The 16,094-nt window shown below is 36.1% G+C and overlaps 1 protein-coding gene and 1 non-coding gene across 8 annotated transcripts in view; one reads left to right on the top strand and one right to left on the bottom strand.

Moving 5' to 3' along the window:
* Positions 1 to 16,094, bottom strand: part of MED13L (mediator complex subunit 13L) — a 278,625-nt gene that overhangs the window by 85,493 nt on the left and 177,038 nt on the right. The gene's annotated exons all lie outside the window — the stretch shown is intronic.
* On the top strand, positions 10,469 to 10,540 carry TRNAV-UAC (transfer RNA valine (anticodon UAC)). Its single transcript has one exon. It is a non-coding gene; the product is annotated as a tRNA-Val (tRNA).

Genomic DNA, 16,094 nt, shown 5'->3' with positions numbered 1-16,094 from the left:
CAGACTTGTTTTAAGAAAGGGAGAGACACAAACACATACATGCTGACTGCAATATAAGATTCATTTCTTTGAACGTAGTTAAGAATAATTAAAAAGTTTCCTGAAAGATCAAATATTATGGTAAACCTCAACAGAACATCCAAATAACATGAAGATTTTTCATTATATTGGCCTTTGAAAGAGAATGCTGTTAAAGCCCCAAAGGATAATTCACAACTAGATTCTTCTAGGTCTAATTATCCTTGAAAGTTAAAATTTTGACTCTGGGAGTTCAATAACTCCTTTATGATACAAGAGACAGCACTGCTTTCCTAATGCTGGTATCCCAGCATGCCAGGACAATATATGCACTTAGAAAATAACTGTGAAGATGCACAAAATCTGAAAATAGTATAACAATTTCATTAAAAATTTATCAGACAAGTCTGCACATGCTATAAAACTTCTCTGTGTAAACACAGAATAGGCACATCAAGACAAAAACTCTCTATAAACTAAATGTACCTACTGATGGGAAATCAAGAACCAACATCACTGAGACATTCTAATACATCGGTGGCAAGAAGCCAAGCCTGGTTAATACAAAAGCAGTAAATTTAAAGACTTCTCTCTCTGAATTAAAAGCACATCGTAGTTAGAAGATGGCAATTCTTTTTTTTCCCATTAAATAGTCATGCAAGCTCCATTTATATATATCCAAATTCACTTGTTCTAAACTTATAGTTCAAGAAATATTCATTCTTAAAACTTAATAAAATACTAACTTTTAAAATACTTAACAGTATAGTTTAAAAACATTCTGCACAAAACTGTTTGCATGAAAAACACACATAAAAGTACCTAAATCAGGAAACCAATGTTTTAAAGTCTAATCCCAAAAGATAGGTTATTTGTGATTCTTCAACATCATAAGCAATTCCCACAGAATAAAAATTATGAAAAAATATTATATAATACCAGGAAACAGAACACATATTTTGCTAAGATAAAATAGTAGAATCCAATTAGTATTGCATTTAAATAATTTTTTAAATCCAGAAATACAGTTTTACTCTCCCAGTAAGGGGAATAAATCATCTGTATGATCTCTATGATTCTAAAATCATAATTGAAAAATTAATTCTAATTAATCTAGATATTAACTCTGTCATTAAGGAGTAAAAGCTGGCTATACGGTCACATGCAAAGAGTAATGATAAATGGCAACACATTTTATCAAAAGAGATAATCCCTAAGGAGCCATGATAATTGACATGAAGGCAAGAAACAAGGTGAACCACAGCCATACTTGTAGCATCTAAAGAGGTATATGCTGAGAAATCACTTGCCAAAAAACCAGAATCAAATGACAGCCTGCCGCTCAATTTAACAGCAGCAGTCAACTGGTTTTCTGTTATTGAAGTCTAAAAGTATATTATGTGCTTAACTAACTTTCAAAAGCACACTTCATATGGCTGAGAAGCAGACTGACTGTTTCTTGGGGTAAATGTCTTTCATAGTGTGAAGGAGTCATTAGGGGGCAAGGATTAGAATTCAAAGCCTTGAGTGACTTGTCTTTTGTGAGCTCAAAGAGAAGACCTGATACACAGGACAGAGAAACAAAAAGGTCAGGCTGAAAGGATGATGAAAGAGTTTAGAAATACAAAGGTTGAGAGTGAGGAGTGTTGTTAGGTCCAATATTGCAGGTAGTGGGTCTTATTAGGACAAAACCTCGATTTTGGATGCGTAAAGCCATCTGCTTGGTTCTGCAAGAGACAGAGCCTTCAAGTATTTAATAAATGGGAAAACTACTCCAAGATTTTACTGAGTTTTGATGAAAAAATTAATTCTTCATTATCCATTGAGAAAAATGCTTTGGTGTCATTCTAAAATAGTATTAAATCAATTGTGATCTTTGTAGGGAAAAAAGCTGGAAAGCATCATTCACTCTTAAAGCTACCCAGTTAATAACAAAAATTACTAGTCGTGTGCTGGACTCTGGTTTGCATTATATGATTTTGACAAATTACTCCAATCTTATTTTGCTTTATCTAATATTAAAACCTGGCTATACGTTCCATCTCTAAGACATATTTAGAGACTGGGAAGAGAGAGCAGAGGGAAATGGTTTGGAGTGCAGAGGAGAAGCAAAACAAGTAGGAAAAATTAACAAGAAAGAATTTTCAAGAATAATTGACATATGAATAATTGAGAGTTTAATGTCTTTTAATTAAATGAACTCAAACATATTTCAACAAAGCAATGGGCAATGTAATGAATAATGTTAGGTAAAACCTCATCTTTAGTATCTTACAAAAGCAACAGAAAAACCTAAGGAATTTTCTACAATCCATTATTCCACTTATTAGGCAAATACCTATCTTCAAGAAAGGTTTACAGCAAAGTTCTTCATGTGTCATGCAGTATGTAAAACAAAACTACAGTACTAGAGTTTCTTAAAGAGTAAAAATCATTTTTTATTGGGTGACTTGTAAATTCTTAGAAAGGAACACAACTAGGGAGTTAAAAATATGAGTAAAACAATCTCTATCCTGAAGCAAATTATACTCTAGGAGAAATTTAAGTATAATAGATGGTACAGATAAATACCAGAGGACAAGTATAGGTTTCTCTAAAGCACCAAAAACAATTCTTCTACCTGTGGGAATCCAGAGGTGATGTAGAGGACTTAGGACTAAGGCTGAGCCCAAAGAATTTTCAGTGAGATAATGTGAGACTGAAAGCTTAGGAAGGAAGTCACTGCAGGAAAGGAAATACTAATAAATAGCTAATGTTTACTGAGTGCTCACTTTGGCAAGCACTATTCTAAGGGCTTTATTATCTCCTTAAAATCTCACAGTTAATTCTGAGACAGGCATTATGTTATTATCCCTATTTTGAAGTGATAAGAAAACAGAGATATAGAGTTAGGGTAACTTGCCCATGGTCACATCATTTGTCAAGAGTAGGGCCATCTTTCAAATTCAAATCTGACTTCACCAAAGCACTGTACTCTCAAAAGCATTGAACTTTACAACCTTAACTGAAATGGCATGACAAAAAGTAGCTTTCATACATATCTTAATAGCTAGACATGTCAATATATATTCTGTCAAGTTGAAATTCTTTTAAAATAACACAACTATCAGTAAAAAGTTCACAGACACCAAAATGGTTAAAAGAGACAATTCCAAGTGCTGACAGATGCAGAGAAACAGAAAATTTCATACCCTACAGATGGGACTCTATATTGCCGAAGTCACTTGTGGGAAACTACTCGACAGTATCTATTAATATTAAAGGTAAACATCTGTAGGTCCTCAGTTAACACACCGTTAAGTGTAAGGATCAGTTCCACCTACTGCTGGTGATGATAAACTCAAAGTCTAATAACTACATTTGTTTTCTATGAATTCCCCACATAGCAATGACATAAAGAAGAGAATCATTATGAGATTCTCTAAGATTCTTTAAGAAATTACATTCTATCTCATCATAAATGATTGCATAATTAAAAGATAAAATTAATATCTTGGGTACTAATTCAAATTGCACCTAATGATCCTAGAGAAATGAATTACTAGAGATAAAAGATAAATCTTGCTTGGGTTTCTGATCTTTATTTCTATCCTTAAAAATTAACAGACCTCTTTAATTTGTCTTTCTAACTTGGCAGATTTACTAAAATCAGGAGTATGCTGCAGTTACTTACATGTATTTGGTTACTGTATTTCCTCCACAACTAACACAAATAGTAAAAGAGCAAACAGTTCTGGTAAAGCAATAAAAATAGTCTTTTTTTTTTTTTTTTACTGTTTCCGACAATTAAATATATAACTGTAAAACAAAGTTAACCTAGAAGCAGAAGTGACCATCAGGAGAATCTCTGGAGAAAAGTAATGAGTGATTTAACAGAAAATGAAGCTGGCTAACACCTGAAGGATTAATGGCAGTAGATTATTCCAAGTTGCTCAGATACACAGCGTATAAAATAAAGCCCTACGAGGCAGTCAAGAGTCCCAAAGAGATTACATTTAATAATCCTCCTGAAATGGCAGAGGAACATTCTACACAAAAGTGTGGTGTCTGTGATGTCAAGGATGACAAAGACAGTAGCAGTAAACCCGAGAAGCCAAATCTCCAGCACCCAAACTCCAAAGTTCTCTCTGCCTTTATTTTGTGCAGCAGAGCTAATTAGCTGCCTTAAATGAGTATTCAGTATTCACATGCTATCCAGAGTTGCACACCATCTCTGCCATCAGCCTTGTCATCAGCACTTAAATTCTAGGTAGTGACCTAATAAAAGAAGATGTAGCATTCTATTTATGAGATATTGGTGACTTCTCTTCTGCCACTGGATAAGCTTAGTGTATCCTACACTCAGACTAATGGCCCTTATTACAATCTCTGAAACAGTTTACACATGGAGATAGTCCAAAAGTAAATTTCAATACTTTTACATTCACCTGGCAAAATATGATCACTTTCGTCAACTATTAAAGATAACTCTGAGTTCAAAATATGCCCTGCTTTTCAAAAATTTGATATTCAAAGTATCTAAATTTAGGAAGGAGACTTCGGTTTTGTTTTTAAAAAGCTCTGATGGTTACAAAAGGAAACTTTACAGGCTTATTTTAAATCACTCAGCTATCTATATCTAGCACATTTATAAATAGGATTCAGTTCATTAAAATGTATTTTTTTAAATGTATTATTGCATATGTTTCTTGATCCAATGTCTTAATGCATACTGAAATAACTATCATTTAGTCAAGGACTCATCTAGAACTTCACTAATTTTTCTTATCTCTGGCAAGATACATAACAGAAAAGTTTTTAAGCCTTTTAAATTACTAAAATAAGTCAATTATAGCCACTCAAAAGACATACATTATATTTCCTCCCGACTAAGAATTCAGCTAGCACCCTTACCCTGAAAAGTGGCAATTATCTCCCACTGGACAAGTTCTAAAGAAAAGGCATCAGCTTCTGATTTGAGGCCCACATTCTTCTCAGCTGATCTGATTTCTCATTTTAAGAAGTGAACAAGGACATAAAGAAAATATACCTTCATTTGTTTACTTTCAACCTAAGCAATGTTAAACTTCTAAAATTCAAAAATACTATTTCCCTCATATATATCCTGGAGATAGGTCTATATAATTATTGTGCTCACATGTCTGCATAAGTAGCAAAATTAAAACAAACGTTGAGATTATTGAAAGTACAAAAGAAGTTTATACAATAGCGTGAATTGGCAATAAGACCTTTCACTTTTTCATGTCTACAATGGAAAAGAAACAGACCACAGGTTAAGGTGGTATCTTGTTGGCCATCTATATAGCTATTTTTAACTCCCCCAATATTTTTAAGGTCATCAAAAGAAATAGAAATCTTTCTTTCAGAAGTTGCTAATAACTGTTTTTAATCAGTGTTGCTAGAAAAAGAATACCATCCTATAGGGAAAGCTGAACTAAAAACAACGTAGCCTACTATAAGACGACAGCACAGTAAAGTACATAGTGGTTTATGGACTTCCAAATTTAACATTTATGTATTCTCAAATATTATTATATTCCTCCATTCCCCCTCAGTAACATTCTAAAACATCAGTAGTTTTTCATCCCTTTTAGTAGAATGACTTACAGCCACAAATGTAAAATACAAATACATTAATTAAAGATCTTAATATGGTAAAAGTATATACAGTTGTTTCTAACAAGAAGCTGTTATGCTTATAAAGACATGTGAAATAATCATTTTCACTTACAAGTTTATGTTAAATAGAAATGTGCTATTATTTTTACCATAAAAAAGTTGTTATAGAAGTCATCAATGTCATAATTATCACCTTAAACAAAATATCTGAAAAGTCTTTGTCTTTTCTCAACTGTGAGGCAAAATAACCCCTGCAAATACTATATAATTCCTCATATGAAATTCATATATTTTGAGAGAAAAGTAAAGTAAGTTCAAGATATTTCCTATAGATTCCCCAGGAAACAGTCCAGGATCACCCTCTTTCAACTTGGAGCACGTATCTATCTGTGTATCATTAACGGTATCTGGAATTGTGCCAAATAGGCAAATTTCTAATAAGCCTCAAATTTTAAAAAATTGTTTTATTTTGAAAAATTTAAAAGAAAACAGGTAGAAGGATAGCAATCAAGTACATTTTTTTTCAGATCGGATTAAGTGGCCAAGAAGTGTCACTTTGTATTAAATATACTTAGTATTTAAAAATCTGAGAAATATTTTAAGGTCTGAGATATTAAAAAGCAACCATATATACACCAATATTTTGATAATTTAACTACAAAATACATTTATTAGATTGCACTGGGGGAAAAGATTCTAGATTAAACCATATCTTAAGTATACACACATCAACACAAATGACACTGGTTTTATGGAGCTTTGACTTTTGCAGAATTATTAATTCACTGAAGATAAACAGCAGGGAAAGCACAGAGACGAGAAGAAAGTTAAAGTGTCGTCTTTAGGATGAGGAAGTGGAAGCTGAGGACAGGGGCGTAAGAGCATCTGTGTCTCCTGTTGTTCTCCACTGTGCGCTTTCCTTCCTGTTCCATCTCTGAGGCTCAGCTAACATTCACAAGCATGCTAGCCACTAACTCAAAGCCTTTTTGTCACAAAAAGAATATAAGTAACTTTTTTCATCTTCAATTTAAAAAATTATAATTTTAAAGAAATTTGGGGGAAAGGTTTCTTTCTTTCCATTTTAAGTCATGAGACACCTATTTCTAAAACTTTCATTTTTGTTCTAAATTAAAATTCCACCTTCTAAAGTTGTCCACATCAATATTTTTGGCCCAGATGCATTTTTTTTTTTTATTTTAACATACCCTGTAGTTAAACATAACATGTCTATTTAAATGCAAGGCCATATACAATCAATTCTCAATTGTTCAGCACTAAGAAAGGCAATGTCAGAGTGTCTCACAATTGGGCAGGACCGGGTTCAAATGTGATCCATTATTAACTGTCTCAAGTTAATTAACCTCTCTATTTCAGTTTTCAATGTTCTAAAATAGAGATGATAAAGCACAGCTCACAGAGATACAAACATTAAACAAGATGTGATCACACTCTGGATATAATAGTTATTGACTAGAAAGGAAAATCCACTCCAGAATCCAAATAACAAGGTATTACACAAGCCACATCCAAACACTGATACCTTAAATCAATTCTGTGCCACTGGTTTTTTAAACTCTTCTGAGCAATACTGGGGCTTCCCTGGTGGCTGAGAGGTTAAAGCGTCTGCCTGCAATGCGGGAGACCAGGGTTTGATCCCTGGGTCGGGAAGATCCCCTGGAGAAGGAAACGGCAACCCACTCCGGTATTCTTGCCTAGAGAATCCCATGGATGGAGGAGCCTGGTGGGCTACAGTCCATGGGGTCCCAAAGAGTTGGACACGACTGAGCGACTTCACTTTCATTTTCACTTTCTGAGCAATACTGCCTTCCTTTCATACCAAATGTTACAGCGCATTCTGATCTACTTCAAAAAGCAAAGACCAGAGTGGCCTAGGCTGCACTGAAGGCTATTTTCACTCAGATGGCCTCACAGTCCTGCATACCACACAAAGTCCCAGAGCTCTTCAGACTCTCTACCAGAGAACTGCTCCCTCTATGGCAGTCAAGCCTGTGTACACGATGTCCCATATATAGAAAGCAGACACACTTTGTGCCTTTCCTGCCTTCTTGCAAAATACTGGCTCCTCCACTTTATTATCTACTTTATTCCTCAAAATAAGCTCAAGATTGTTCCACAGGCTCTATAAGACAGTCCAGAACAAAACCCTCTCTCTGAACATGAACTATTCTTCCTGTCCATTCTTCTAGATGAGGGTCCACTCATCTCGGAGCAGCACTTTGTTTGGTATTACTTAACTTGGGGCACCTGTCTTCTCTGCAGACCTAGTCGCACTCACAAGGTATGTGTGAGCCCCTGACAGTCCTGAAGAGAGCCCTGCAGATCACTTTTTTGTATTACTAAAAGGCAGAGTGTGCTCTGAGAAATGGCGGGGTGGGAAGAGTCATTTCAATTATGCAATGTTTGGGATTATTTAAGCTACAGACTCTGACTTAGATAAATTAACATCAGTAGAGCCCAAGATTAATCAGGCAAAAGCCTTTTTTAACTGCTACCATTAAAAAAAACTGACTGGAATATACCCATTTAAAACTGTACTACACACATACACACACTTAGTGCTGTTAACTGTGGTACTGCTATGTTATTAACACAAACATACAAATAGCAGTATTTACGTCTTACGGAGAGAGGTTAATTTGATTAAACTTCTCTGCTCTTAAAATCTTTGGAATTTGGTGCCCCGGATGTCTGGAGCATGAGTGCCTGGGGAAGAGAGCGTGACTGAGAAAGAGGATCGACAGCTTAGTTACGTCTTAGACTGAGAAGGGCGTTCCCAGGGTCTCTCTAGTACTCAGCTTGTCTAACAGAGGGCTGCTTCGGCGAAGGCAGACAAGGAAGACTGCTTAAACACACAACAAAGCAACTGAGCCTTCCACAGCACTAAGGTGCCAAGAGAGCAGATTCCTCTCCTCACAGCTCCTCCATCTGACACTGCTTCAGCACTGAGACTCACCACACCAGTGCACGGTCAAGCTCTGCTTTACACGGTGCTGTTCAATTATAAACAGCGTGAGGACAGGGGCCACATCAGTTGCCCACACTGTTAAAAGCCCTTGCATCCATCATAATGTGTGGCATACAGCAGGCTCTTTAAAAAGGGGGGTTTGGGATGGGAATCTATGTATATGTACACATATATGCTGAGTATAATAAATGGATGGCAAGAATAAAGAAAAGCGCTTTCATGCTCACCATCACATCATACTGATTTTTTTTTAACAATATGACCTGAAGATGGAGTTTTAAAATTATGTTAAATGTAAGATATCACATTAATAAATTTCCTGCAAGGCAGGATGACATGTAGAATATTTAATATTATTTCTGACCAGGTCTAAGCTTTACTTATAAACAGTTTTTAAGAGTCTGAAGAAAACATGATTGCAATACAGTAGAATCTTCTGCATTCTGGCAGCACATCAAAAACCTGTCCCAACAGGCCTAATGCTGCATGGTCAGCGAAGAGGAAAAGTGAAAGGAGTCTTCTACTTTGCTGCTTCTCTGAAAAGGGAATCACATTAGGCCATTAAGTAGTCAGATACATTATTTTATTGCTTGCAAAACCCCTGGGTAATAAAGAATGAGTACAAATTGCCACAGGCAGTTTTGGAGGAAAAACAGAACTGTGCAAAACAATGACAGCTGCTCCCCGCAGCACTGGACGACTGCAGTAAAGAAAACAGGGCATCGGCTGCAGTCTTTCTGCTCAAGTGGAGCGCGCGGCCATGTGCAAGAAGGGGCTACATGAGCACCTGATTCTGCAGGAGCCGGGTGCACGGCACAGGGAAGAGAAGGGTGGGAAGAGGCAGATGTAGTTTGTAAAAGCAACCACAAGTCAGAGTCAGTCACACACATACATTTTCATTCTCTTCTCAGTAAGACGACCATGGGCAGCCACCATGAAAAAAAAGCACATGCCCCTGGGAAACACATAAGTAAAAAGGTCAATACTTTTTATTGAGGGGAACATTAATATTTTCCCATGGAAATACTAAGACATAAAAATAAAGAAGGATATTTCTTCAACATGGTCTATGATCTAAGGAAATAATTTCCAGGCAAAGAAAACCAATTTGTGTCAGATCTCGTATGGGGAAATAGCAAGAATGAGTGATTTATTTTCATGGGGTTCAGAGACTAAAACTGGACTCGTATCTTCAACCTTGCTTAAAAGATGTTATAAAATATCAGATTTATTTCTAAAAACCACTGCTTTACTTTAACCTCTTTATTGTGCTATTTTTAAGTACTGTGTGAGACCTTTATTTTACACACTACTATACTATCAAACTTTTAGAAAAAATTACAAGAACTCTTCAGTATTATAGTAATAAAAATGCAAGAGCTTTGCTTTTAATTATAGAATCTCATTACAAAATCATGAAAGAATTTTATCTGTAACAAAATAGAGAAAACCCTTATTTATGAATTTTCAATTTTCAAATTTTCATTGAAAAGAAGAAAAATCTCTAGTGCAAAGAGATTTTTCTTCTTTTCAATGAAAATTTGAAAATTGAAAATTCATAAATTCATAATCCATAAATTCATAAATTCATAAATCTAGTGCAAAGGAATCAACTATACCAGTGACCAACAGATGGCACAGGTGGTCACAAGCAGCCACTTTAGTATCTGCTCTTTCAACTGAGCAGGTTCATGCTCAGTGTCACGAAGTTTTGATAAGATGACTAACCCTATGATGTTTAATAAGCAAAAGAGCAGCACAAAGAAAAAATGCGTGGTCAACAGAAATGAAACCCAAGATCATTTCTAAATCTAAAAGCGATGAGGAAATGATAAGGTCAGGACTTCCCTGGTGGTCCAGTGGTAGGACTCAGCACTTACACTGCTGGGGGCCTGGGTTTGATCCCTAGTCAGGGAACTAAGATTCTGCAAGGCTGTGTCATGTGGCCAACACAACACTGAAATGTGTGCTAGAAAACAAATCCACACAATACTGAAATGTGTGCTACAACAACAGAGTTCTCTATGATACCTATTTTGATCATCCAATCACAGTTTACCTGCTTCAACAATTCTACAACGGTCCATATTAGTGCACTTTGGGAAAAGACTCTTGGATAGCACTTATACTGCCAACAGGCACCTGGTAACACTGGCAGGAAATTGCAGGAGAGGGAAAATTCGAATAAACCATTTTGACTACATACTCCTATCAGCTAAATAAATAAATAAATGAGCAGACATCACCAATATGGAGCTATTCATTTACTTTCTAATTTTCCACACTTAACTGTATTTCATTGAATGTAAGATATGATAAATTGTAGATACTGTTATCTTACTAACGCTAAGGAATAAAAAGCACTAATTACAATTATTAAGTAAGAAATACCACAATTTGAGATGTTAAGATGGTGGTGAGGGGGAGGAGATGCATTTTAGAGCCAAAGAAGTGTAGGGAGTGACTAGCACTTGATGTGTTGTGTAAGATCTAAAAACTCCAGGAAATACTGAAGCAAAGTTAAGACTGGCATATTGCAGTCCATGGGGTCACAAAGAGTCAGACATGACTGAACAACAACAAAATATCCACTAAGGTGGAATTTTTAATAGAAAGGGAGAAAAGACACGAAGTAACATTTTTATCCATGCACTTTAACAGATTTGTCTTCTGTTTGGAGATCCTTATCAGAATACAGGATGAAAGGGCACTGGCAGAAGATGAGGTGAGATCTCAACAAATGGTTACTGAATGAAGAAGCAAATGTTTTATCTCCTCTACTGGGTTTATTACACATCACATGAACACGATCTGTGATGAACTCAACAAGAAGAAAGGAGAAAAAGCAGACCACAAATATTTCTCGTGAATTACCACCCCTCTTAACTTCTTCATTCAGTTCAGTTGCTCAGTGGTGTCCAATCTCTTCATTAGACTAATATAACTGTAGGGGTAAAGAGCACAGACTTCAGAGCTGAACAACTCTGGTTTTGCAGCATGACTATCTGTGCCACTCATTATGAAAATCACTACAGACACTTCAGTGATCTCACCTATAAAATGAAGATAACAGTTCTTATATCACAGGATTAAAATGGGGATTAAATGAGAAAATGCACACAAAGCTTTTAGCAAATTCTCAGAACTCAGCAAGACTCAATGTATGGCAACATAGGGATCATTTATTCAAATTAATTTCATCTTTTAAATTACTTTAGATTATCTGAGGTGAGAGATGCAAAGATGGTATCTGAAAGTATTTGACTTAAACATCAGTCTTATTCACCAAGACCATGTTTAGATGTCCCTCTAACACAAATATTCACGGGATGAATCCTGAAATCAAAATCCATTTTTACCTATAAATCTGAGGGAAAATCAAATTAGGGAATGGCACCAAAAATCACATACTGCCTTCTTATTTAACACCAGTACAGCACTGAGGAGTGCTCTGGGCCTCAGATGTGTCTGACAACTGACAACAGTAATAGGAACAGCAAAGAACTCTCTCAACAACACAAAGCCAGAAGAATCTCCCCAAAACGTCAAGGCTCATTTTAACAAGATCTGGTTTTCTTAACAAGTGCCTTTGACACAAATACTAGTTTAAGTAAGAATGTATTGATAATCTGCCCTATAAGAATATATTCTACTGATGACCAATTTTCAAACATTAACACTGTCAAATATAAACACTCCTGACACATGGTTTAGAATTTCCGAAATGGTCAACTAAAGAGTTCCACCTTGGCATAAACCCAAAGGTGGATGGCAAAATACTGACACTGTTTGTGGTAAGCAGGAATCACTGGCCTATAAATTTGCTTCCTGACTCCCACTGCCTCTGTTTATTACCTTAGGACTGGCAATAGCTTTTCTCAGAGTAAGAAATCCGAGTTCTACGTACAAACTTGAATTGACTTTCCACATATGCTTTTCAGAATGTCAGTGCTTTGGATTCAAACCCTTAAACGTTACATTTTAAGGACACTCAGTCTGTGCCCTCGCTAGGACTGTGAGGATTCTAACCTGAAATAATACCTATCACTGCTACGCACAACCATATATATGCTAGCACGGGCATCATCTTTAATGTACTCATGGTAGCCCACATTAAAAAAAAAAAAAGCATACGTTTCCAAGATATAAAAGTCTAATAGGGAGGAAAAAGACACGCCCTCAATTTGAAGTTCACAACCAAAGAGCTCTGGGTGTAACAAGGGAACCTGGGCACAAGAGCCAAGGTACTCAAGAGAATGCAGCACTCATGACCTGGTCCATGCGAATGACAAAGATGCTGCTTCCGAAAGTGACTGAGAAAAACTCAAGGTCCAAGGCATATGGAGGGTCTACTTTATTTGAAGACCTGACATCTTCCCATTGCAACAGTTCATCAAGTGGACACCTCTTAACAGTCAGAAACTTAGTGGCAGAAATGAATAACACCAAAGGAATCCAGAACAGCTCTATTAAAGCTGATACTTGGAACCAAGACTTGTTGGCCAAACACATCCCTCATTTAAAACAAGCCTAACCTTTGTCTTTTTTCCTGAAAGATGATATCCACCCTGGCTTCCTTCACTCAAGTCCTGACAAGTTTTTCCTTCTTTTGGCCTGGGCTCCTCATTTCCAACCTGCAGGTGAACTGCCTAGTCCAATGGTAAAACCCTGCCTGTCCCAAATTCTTGCTCTGGCTACCCAGTCTTAACACAGAATCCACCAAAGTCAAAGGCACTGAGGTAAGAGCAGAGATATGGGAGAGCAGGAAGTATGAAGGCAGGCTGAAAGCCCAGCCCCTTTAACTTGCTGGCTGTCCAACTTTGAGTGGGTTACTTAACCTTACTGCACCTTAGGTTTTTACATCCATAAACCAAGGGTAATTATTACCTAATAGGATTATTATCAGAATTAAGTAATCTTTGAAAAAATGCTTATAAAAGCAGTATACAGTACTACTTTAACCAGTAAGTGCTAAGATATTATTTCCATTTATATATTTTACATAACAAGAGGTTCACTGGGGGTAAAAATACTGCAAGAATAGCATGTGTTTCTTATTCAGCCAGCTTTACAAAAAATAAAAACTAGTTAATATCAATTATATCTCAATAAAACTGGGAGAAAATTTAAAGAAATAAAAACTATAACAGGATCACTCGTTGATTTTTCTATCCACCTATCATCCACTGACTTATAGAAATCCTGAACAAAAGACTGGACCCTGTGCTTAACTCACTAGTCATCAGTCAGCCAAGTATAAGTCAAATACCATCAAACAGGGATGGAAGGGGCGAGGGGGAACTTCCTGGCCACAAAAAATAACTTTAAGAATCCATCACCTCTTGCTATCTTTGGTTCACAGGCTTCACAGAATCTGTGCCAGGTATCATTTTGTCTCACACCTTCATTTACAGATAAAGAAATTGGTATCCACCAAGATTTGTATAGGACTTTTATCATTATTAATAAGTTATTTTATATGAATGCAAGCATCATACACATTTGGTATTCTTGATTACTTAGAAGCACATGTTAAATACTATAAGAAATCTCAATGTGAGTGAAAATATAAATCCATATTCAAACAAATATTTTTGCTGAGTTATTGAAAATTAGGGGAGGTCCCACTTATTGGTCAAACATAAATAATACAACTAGAAACAACAATGGAAAAAAAATTTTCCCGTAACACCATTTGCCAGAAATGGTATTACTAGGTGAAAGGTAACATGAATTTTACAGTTCTTGTTTTGCAGTACAATATCACTATCTAGAAAGACTGGATTCATTAACATTTTTTTTAAAGCGTTGCAGTAAATAAGTGTGGAGGCAACCCTTAAGTGTCACCAGCCTTGGTTTTGTCCATTTTATTTTTGCTTCATTAATATATATGAATGTATACTTCCCATTTATTTCCATCTGCATTTATTTGGGGGCTTCCCTGGTGGCTCAGCAGTAAAGATCTGCTTGCAATGCAAGAGATGCAGGTTCCATTCCTGGGTCAGAGAGATCCCTGGCAGGCTGCATGCAGTCCATGGGGTTGCAAGAGTGTTTTAATAGGATGGGTGAACAAAACACTTCTCTTGCAAACTTTGCCTTCAAGATTATTGTAAAGACTGACTGAAACTGAGTCTTTGTTTCATAAAAAATGGCTGTTTTTTTAATCTATTAACCATTTGCAAAGAGAAGGGTCTAATTAATGTGTTCATTTTCAGTATTTCCTAGATATTATACTTGATATATTTATCATGATCAGACTGTTGCTATTATTTTTATTAGTAATGCTGGTTTTCAAGTACTTTTTGAAAAATTTTTAATGTAACTACCAAAATACAGATAAATTATTATTGGTTCAACAGGATTTCTTTTAAGCTTCATTTTAAAGTACAGCCAAGATAAATAAGTTTTTTTGGTGTATTTATGCTTAATGAGCATGTTTCATTTCACATTTGACTTCAGTGCCTATATTTTGATTAGCAGTTTCAGGTTTTTTCCATATTAACATACACACCTTTCTCAGTTTATTATGTTTATCTTCTCAATAATTTTATTTCACTCAAACAAGTACTTGTTAAATTCATATACAGCCGACTCTATTCTAAACTATGTATCTTACGTTTTTTAGGGAGGGTGGGTGGGTAGGAGAGTAGTTGATGGGTACTAAGTATCATAAAATTTAAACAACTGTTACTTTTTTCATGACTTAGAAACAGGTAATACAATCCCCCATATGCCCTTTTTACCCATTAGAATCAGGCCTGATTATTTTTTCACGCATACTTGACTATAATTACGTCAAGTTTTACATAGCATAAGCATCAGTCACTTTTGATAGGATGCATTAAAGGCTAAACTAGATAAAATCACTGCCAGGGGACGTGTCCAAATGCAAGGGCTATTATAAAACAGGTACTTATAATTCCAACGCACATTTTTGGACAGCCCAGAATTTAAATCTCAGAGCCACAATCACTAGTTGTGTGACCTTAGGCAAAGCACATAATCTCTCTGAGCTTTACTCTTCACATCTGCAAGATAATCATCTCTCTGTAAAGGTTATTATGAGGATTAAATGAACGTTCATTTGACGAGTAAATAAATGTTAGGCACACTTCTAAGCACTTTGTAAGTATTAACTCATTTAATTTTCGTAACAATCCTGTGGTGTAGGAACAACAATTACCTTTCTTTTATAGATAAACTGGAAAAAGAGACATTAAGTAACTTTACTTACCCAAGGTCACACCACTGGTGAGCAGGAAACCTAGGGTTTGAATCCAGGCAGTCTGACCTCAAAGTCGACACTCAAGTACCGCACTAAAGTGCCCCTCAAAACACTGAAAGCACTTGCCCGGCACCCAGCATAATGGTCAGAACGATGATAAAGCACACAGTGCAAGGCTGGGCACAGAGCGCACAGTCCCCCAGAGGCCCAAAGATGGCTGAGGGCCACAGTGTTAAGACGACATAT

Source organism: Bos grunniens, chromosome 17 (genome assembly GCF_055505025.1).
Source record: "Bos grunniens cultivar Pamir isolate PY7600 chromosome 17, Bosgru_T2T1.0, whole genome shotgun sequence".
NCBI classification, from domain to species: domain Eukaryota; kingdom Metazoa; phylum Chordata; class Mammalia; order Artiodactyla; family Bovidae; genus Bos; species Bos grunniens.
This window is presented reverse-complemented; position numbering and strand designations above follow the sequence as displayed.